At 39.2% G+C, this 6930-nt stretch overlaps 1 long non-coding RNA gene across 1 annotated transcript; it reads right to left on the reverse strand.

Moving 5' to 3' along the window:
• Positions 1-1599: 1599 nt before the first annotated feature.
• LOC144307740 (uncharacterized) lies at positions 1600-2641 on the reverse strand. The gene is made up of 2 exons (XR_013374467.1): positions 2286-2641; positions 1600-1648 (listed from the first exon to the last, which is right to left on the reverse strand). It is a non-coding gene; the product is annotated as an uncharacterized LOC144307740 (long non-coding RNA).
• Between the last annotated feature and the right edge of the window lie 4289 nt (positions 2642-6930).

Genomic DNA, 6930 nt, shown 5'->3' on the forward strand with positions numbered 1-6930 from the left:
ACAAATTAGAATGGCAATTACAAAATATGTAAAAGTAGACAATACTGAAAGACCAAATACAAAATAACAAAACCTGTTAGATGCAGCTAAAGCAGCTCTTATATTAAAAATAAAAAGTGGAAAGTGAATAAGCTCAAGAAGTTAGAAAAAGAAACATAAATTCAAGTTAGAATAATAAAAATAATTTTAAAAATACAAAAACAAATATCTGAAATGGAATACAGCCAAGAGATCAGTGTGGCTGAAGTGAAGAGAAACAGGAATGTCATTGAAGATGAAGTCAGGGGACCAGATGATTCAGAGGCTTTGAGGTCACAGTGAAGACTGTGGCTTATATTCTGAAAGCACTGGGAAATCATGGGAGGGTTTTATTTTTTTTTATTTTTTTTTTATGGTATTCTACCTTTTTTTTTTTTTATTGGTGTTCAATTTTCTAACATACAGAATAACACCCAGTGCCCGTCACCCGTTCACTCCCACCCCCCGCCCTCCTCCCCTTCTACCTCCCCTAGTTCGTTTCCCAGAGTTAGCAGTCTTTATGTTCTGTCTCCCTTTCTGATATTTCCCACACATTTCTTCTCCCTTCCCTGGAATATTACTCAGCTATTAGAAATGACAAATACCCACCATTTGCTTCAACGTGGATGGAACTGGAGGGTATTATGCTGAGTGAAGTAAGTCAGTCGGAGAAGGACAAACATGGGAGGGTTTTAAACAGAGAAGTGACATGATCTGATTGACACCTTATGTTGAGACTGGACTAAAGTGCGGCAAAGAAATAGTCAGGGAGACCAGTTAAGAGATTACTACAATAATCCCAGGAGAGATGGTGATTTAAACCAAGTTAATGGTGGTGGGAATAGTTAGAAGTATTCAAATCTGTAATATATTTCAGGGATGGAGGTGATAAGATTTACCAATGGGCAATACATGGTGTGTGAGAAAGAGGTGAAGAATGATGGCAAGATAACTTTGACCTGACGATCGAAATTGTTACAATTCAGATGGAAAGACTGTGGGAAGAGTTGACGTGGAATGTTATATGAAGAGTTGTTTGGACTTGTTTGCACATATTAAATTCATGTTTTTACCAGATATTCAAATGAGGATATCAAGCAGGCAGTTGGAAATATAGGTTAGGATTCAGAAAATATATTCTCTCTAGCATGGATATAGGTTAGGATTCAGAAATATATTCTTTCTAGCATGGCCCAGCCTTTACATATTACTTGAATATAAAGATTAGTGACTTAAGTAACAATTTATAATACCACTGCAATTAATTATTCCCATTCTGTTCTATTTTAGTGTACATACTGCAGGATCACAGTGCATTCTCACACTGAGAGAATATTTAGCCTTTTAACTCCCCTGACACAGGTCTCAAGCATTTAACTTGGGCAGAATGTCCAAATATGTTCCAAAAACTATATTTTGAAACAAGTCCCTAAAATTTTATCAATGGAAATTTTCTGTTCCCAGTTACATAGCTTTAATTGTTGGTTGAAATGGCACTTCCCAAGCTGGTAATTATTTTTGAAAATCTGAAATCTCTAAACACATTTTTAAATCAATTTGCACTCAGTAAATTGGTCCAAGTTACAGTTTCGTGGTTAGTTCTTTTAATTTAGAGTCCATAGTTGTTTTCCTGCAAGGGAAGATTAAATACAATAGTTTTAGGACACTTTCTCAAATTAAAGAAAAAATAACTATAAAAAGCCAAAAACCTGTGACTGGTAAAGGGCCTAACTGTATTCAATGTTTTCTAATATTTATTCTCAATCTTCTCTTTTAGTCACTTTTCTAAGGACACTCGATGAAAAATTCCCCTACCTGTTATCTCCCCTTCCATCTTGCAAAGATTGGGCCTCAACATTTTTTCCCTTTCTGTGCCTGATGGTTCACCTTCAAAACATTATCAGAATTTGCCCTTTAGCCTTGACAGTCTCTGGAGCACTGAAAATTCTTCTAATTTCCCCCTGCTTTCCCTCGAGGGCAAAATGACTTGTCAAAATTCAGGATGTATTTCTAGACATCCCAAATTTTCCATGTGACTTTAAAGGAAAGCCTTTAATTACTTGTAGCTTTGTCCAACTCTGTACGTGGTCACTTTTCTTTCTCAGATTCTGACCTTCCCCCATAATTCAACTAGAACCAGGCAGTAAAATCTGTTTATTCCTTTCATAAAGATAACCCAACTTCTATCTATCTGGGCATTGCCTCCCTGTAACCTCAGGGAAATAGAATACATCCTTGGCTCATTAATAAAACAATTAGATACTGACCTATGCGCTTTGCCTTTTGGAAAGATTCCATCCAACGTTGCCTATGCCTGGAGTTTTCAAAGTGGTCACATTCTCTTTAGTGAAAGCTAGGAGGACTTGGTCTTCTATGAAAACAAAAGGGAAGAACACAGTTTTAGGCAGTAGACTAACAAACTCAGCAACAAGATAGTCCAACTGATGATAATAATGAGAAGCAGTAGTTCTATTGTGTCATAATCTATACTTTCTGCCATGAATAGACTTGTGACCAGAAGTTCGACAATGAAGATTGTAGCAGGAAAGAAAACAAACACTAAGTTCCACTTAAATTGCGCCCTGGTCCTTCCCCTTGGTGAAAGCTGATAAGCAATGGCTATGGCTTCACACCACACTATTACCTCTCATTGGCCCACAGCTTTGTCCATTATCATGTCATGAGCATGAAGGGAGGCAGTAACCAGGGCAACTTGGGTGGCACATGCAGTTTATCCATGATCAAAATGTCTTTTCTTCTCAGTCTCCAGCTATGCTCCTTGATCACTGCACTTCTGTGGTCTTCCATGCATTTCGTTCCTTGCTGACCAAGCTGTGTTTTTATTTATTTTTATTTTTTTAAAGATTTTATTTACTTATTCTTCTCCGATTTCTTTATTGGTGTTCAATTTGCCAACATATAGCATAACACCCAGTGCTCATCCCATCAAGTGCCCCCCTCAGTGCCTGTCACCCAGTCACCCCCACCCCCTGCCCACCTCCCTTTCCACCACCCCTTGTTTGTTTCCAAGAGTTAGGAGTCTATTTATTTATTCATGACAGACACACACACACACACACACACAGAGAGAGAGAGAGAGAGAGAGAGAGAGAGGCAGAGACACACGCAGAGGGAGAAGCAGGCTTCATGTAGGGAGCCCGACGTGGGACTCGATCCCTGGTCTCCAGGATCATCCTCCAGGCTGAAGGCGGCGCCAAACCGCTGGGCCATCAGGGCTGCCCCCAAGCTGTGTTTTTATTAGCAAAGTCTTAGTTGTCTAATTCCACTGATTTCATATATTTTTTTCACCACAGGATGAATTTTTATTTTATTCATTACCATGCATGTACCCTGTCTGTGCTTAGTTTGGTCTCTAAGTAGTTGGCCATTTCAAAGTGGCTAGACTTTGGAGAATTCCCAGATATTTGAGGCCTCTGGCTCCACTCTGAAGTTCTGGCTGCCTCGCTCTTCATTTGAAGTGGTGGGTTTTTCTACACTCTCTTGGGACTGCTCGGGCTCATTTTGATTCAGCTTTTCATTCAGCCTGTGATAATGGCCAAATAGGATTGGTCCTTTGGTTTTCTTAGACTTAATTAAAGGGATGGGAACTTTGGAAGAGGTCTCTTGTCTTAAAATCCCTTGAGGGTATCTTTTAGCTTTCATAGTTGTCTTGGCTACCTTCCTGGAGGAATATTCATGGATTATTATTATTTTTTTTATGAACAGCAGTAACAAGCTTTCAGCTTCTAGGTGGATAAACTTAGTGATCACTTTCAGTTCATTTATATTCTTAGGTAGACAGTCCCTCATTTGGGTTTTGTCTCTTGTGTGCCCAGAACCAGAGGAGGGTGCCCATAAGCCCAGCCAATCTTGATGGCTCCTGGAAGGGCCAGTTCTTTCTGTTGTTGATTGCTCAATGGCAAATGGTGGTAACATGCTTTTTGGGTAGAAAATACCTATCTCCAGTGGAGAGGAGAATGGCAGTATCCAGCCTGGTCATCTTTCTTCTGAGACAGGTTTCGTCATTTCTTACCCAGAGTGGTCTTTGCAAAAGCCCCAGGGGAACAGGCTGTTACTCCTGGGCTCAACCAGCTAGGTGATTCTTAAAATGTCTAAATCTAAGGCCTAAGGAACTACAAAGAACAGATATATGTGTATTTTTACTAACACACAAGACAGATTCGAGCTGTTCAACCGCGTGATTATACTACTTACCTGCTGATGAGATCTCCCTATACGCACTGCATATGATTACTGAAGGTATACATTTTCTTTTTTCTGGTAAAACAGTTTCCCCTTCTGCTCCATACTATAGACAGAGCCTAGAATTAGGCACTAGAGGCCATGCTACATTTTACGGCCATAACTTTAACTAGTCATTCTGTGTATTCATTTAATCAGTAACAATCTACATAACGTTATTCCAGTACAGCCCAAATGTAGCCATCTTTTTCATATCAACATGAAAACCTTGAATAAACCCCTCCGTGAAATTCAGATCCAGTATATTTATATTAAGAGCTACGAGGGAAGACACAAACTCTTATTCATCAGTCTTTGGGAAAAGGAAACTAATAGTTGTCCTAGAGGCTTCATGAGGGACCAAATTAAAGTAGAAACCATAAGACATTAGACAAGGAGATAGATGGAAGCTATTTTGGTGAAAGAATGGACAAGCCTGGGAATGGAGGTGACTTGCAAGTGTGGAAAAAAGACCAGAAAAGGCTAAAGGTGATATCCAGGTTCCTCTGTTGTGTAATGAGGTGCACCGTGGACTGTGATCTCTCAGTCCCCAAACACTTATGCCGAGTGTCCTTCCTAGGCCCCAAATTCTGAATTTCAGCAGCCTGGTGTCTGTTTGTGTTAACTAAGTAAAATAGTGAAATCCTGTCACAATTCATATCTCAACCTGCTTGATCACAATATGCATCCACAGACATATGGAAGCACAAAAACCCCATATTGCCAATAATTTCCCTAGGTTCCAACCCTGTGTTTCAGATGACATCCCTTATTTAAGACTTACCTATCTTCAAGGTACCTCTGGTCAACGATAAAATGCCTTGGACTCAGTACATCGATAACAATGACCAACCTTAGAAAACATGAAGTGGGGGGGATGACATATCCAGGATCTCCACCTTCAGAAGGCTGTGACCACTAATAGGCCTTTGTGTAATCACCAAATTTTTAAATGTTTTTTTTTTAATTATTTATGATAGTCACACACACACAGAAAGAGAGAGAGAGAGAGAGGCAGAGACACAGGCAGAGGGAGAAGCAGGCTCCATGCACCGGGAGCCCGACGTGGGATTCGATCCCAGGTCTCCAGGATCGCGCCCTGGGCCAAAGGCAGGCGCCAAACCGCTGTGCCACCCAGGGATCCCCAATCACCAAATTTTTAAAAAACAGCCATAGCAACAAGACTCCCGAGTAAGTTATGTCCCTGGTCATTGAGCCAATCAGTAAGCAGGGCTGTCAACCTTAGTTTAATGAAGCAAGGAAGAAAATAACCTTTGAAAACAGCCTTTTATCACTATATCAGGAAACTTTGAAAGTGTTGAGCCACAAAAAATTACTACTTTTATGTTCAAATCATTTACTCAGTAGTTCACTGCAAAGAGGTGTTATGTTAAACCACTTCTCATATACCCTCTAGATGTGCTCTATCATACCGTAACTGAAGGCTGACCAAAGAAGCATATAGAATTTTTGGTGTTAAATGGGAAGATGTGGGGCAACCCGGGTGGCTCAGTGATTTAGCACCACCTTCAGCCCAGGGCATGATCCTGGAGACCCGGGATCAAGTCCCACGTCAGGCTCCCTGCATGGAGCCTGCTTCTCCCTCTGCTTGTGTCTCTGCCTCTCTCTCTGTGTGTCTCTCATGAATAAATAAATAAAATCTTTAAAAAAAATTAAAATAAATGGGAAGATGTTCCATTGTGCCTAGCTTATAAAACAATCCAGTTCTTTGCTGTCAATACAATAGCCACTAGTGACATACAACTATTGAGCACTCAAAATGTGAAAAGTCTTTATTAAGAGGCGCCATAAGTGTAAAATACATGGCACATTTTGAAGAAAAATTATGAGAAAAGAAGGCAAAATATCTTGTATTTTTTTATGTTGAGCGTAAGTTTTAATTATACTAATTTGGACATATGGGTTAGATAAAATATATTACTAAATATAATAACATATAATAGTAAATAATTTCCTTTTATCTCGTTTAATGTGGTTTCTAAAAAATTTAGAATCACGTATGAGGCTCACATTATATTTCTATTGGACATTGTTATTGTACACTATATTAGTGCATATATCAGATAACAGTTTTAAAATGCCCTTTAACTGGCTGTTGTCTTCTGTTAATATCATGTTTTCCAAACTAAATTACTGTGAAATATATTTAACCTATTTCAGTATGTCCTAAACAATTTCCCATTGAACCAGGGAATTTTTTTAAAGATTTTATTCATTATTCATGAGATACACAGAGAGAGAGGCAGAAACATAAGCAGAGGGAGAAGCAGGCTCCCTGTGGGGTGCCCGATGTGGGACTCAATCCCAGGACCCCGGGATCATGCCCTGAGCCAAAGGCAGACTCTCAACCACTGAGCCACCCAGGTGCCCTGGGAATTTTCATTTTAAAGTTAAACAAGATTTAACATTAAATAAAATTTTCTGTTTTAGAGTTCAAAAATTTTTTCTGTTATGTTTTATCAGCTTTCAAAACAGGATATAAGTAACTTTTATTAGACTCCAATTGCCATCATTAGTGTTCATCAACATACAGGAAAACAGGTAACTTAGGCAGATGATGGAAACCCAAGGGAGATACTCCATCTTTTCATTCAGTGCTATATTTTTTCCTCCTTTTCAATTAGCACAAGCAATCTTTTTGATATAGTA

This window comes from Canis aureus, chromosome X (assembly GCF_053574225.1).
Source record: "Canis aureus isolate CA01 chromosome X, VMU_Caureus_v.1.0, whole genome shotgun sequence".
Lineage (NCBI taxonomy): Eukaryota > Metazoa > Chordata > Mammalia > Carnivora > Canidae > Canis > Canis aureus.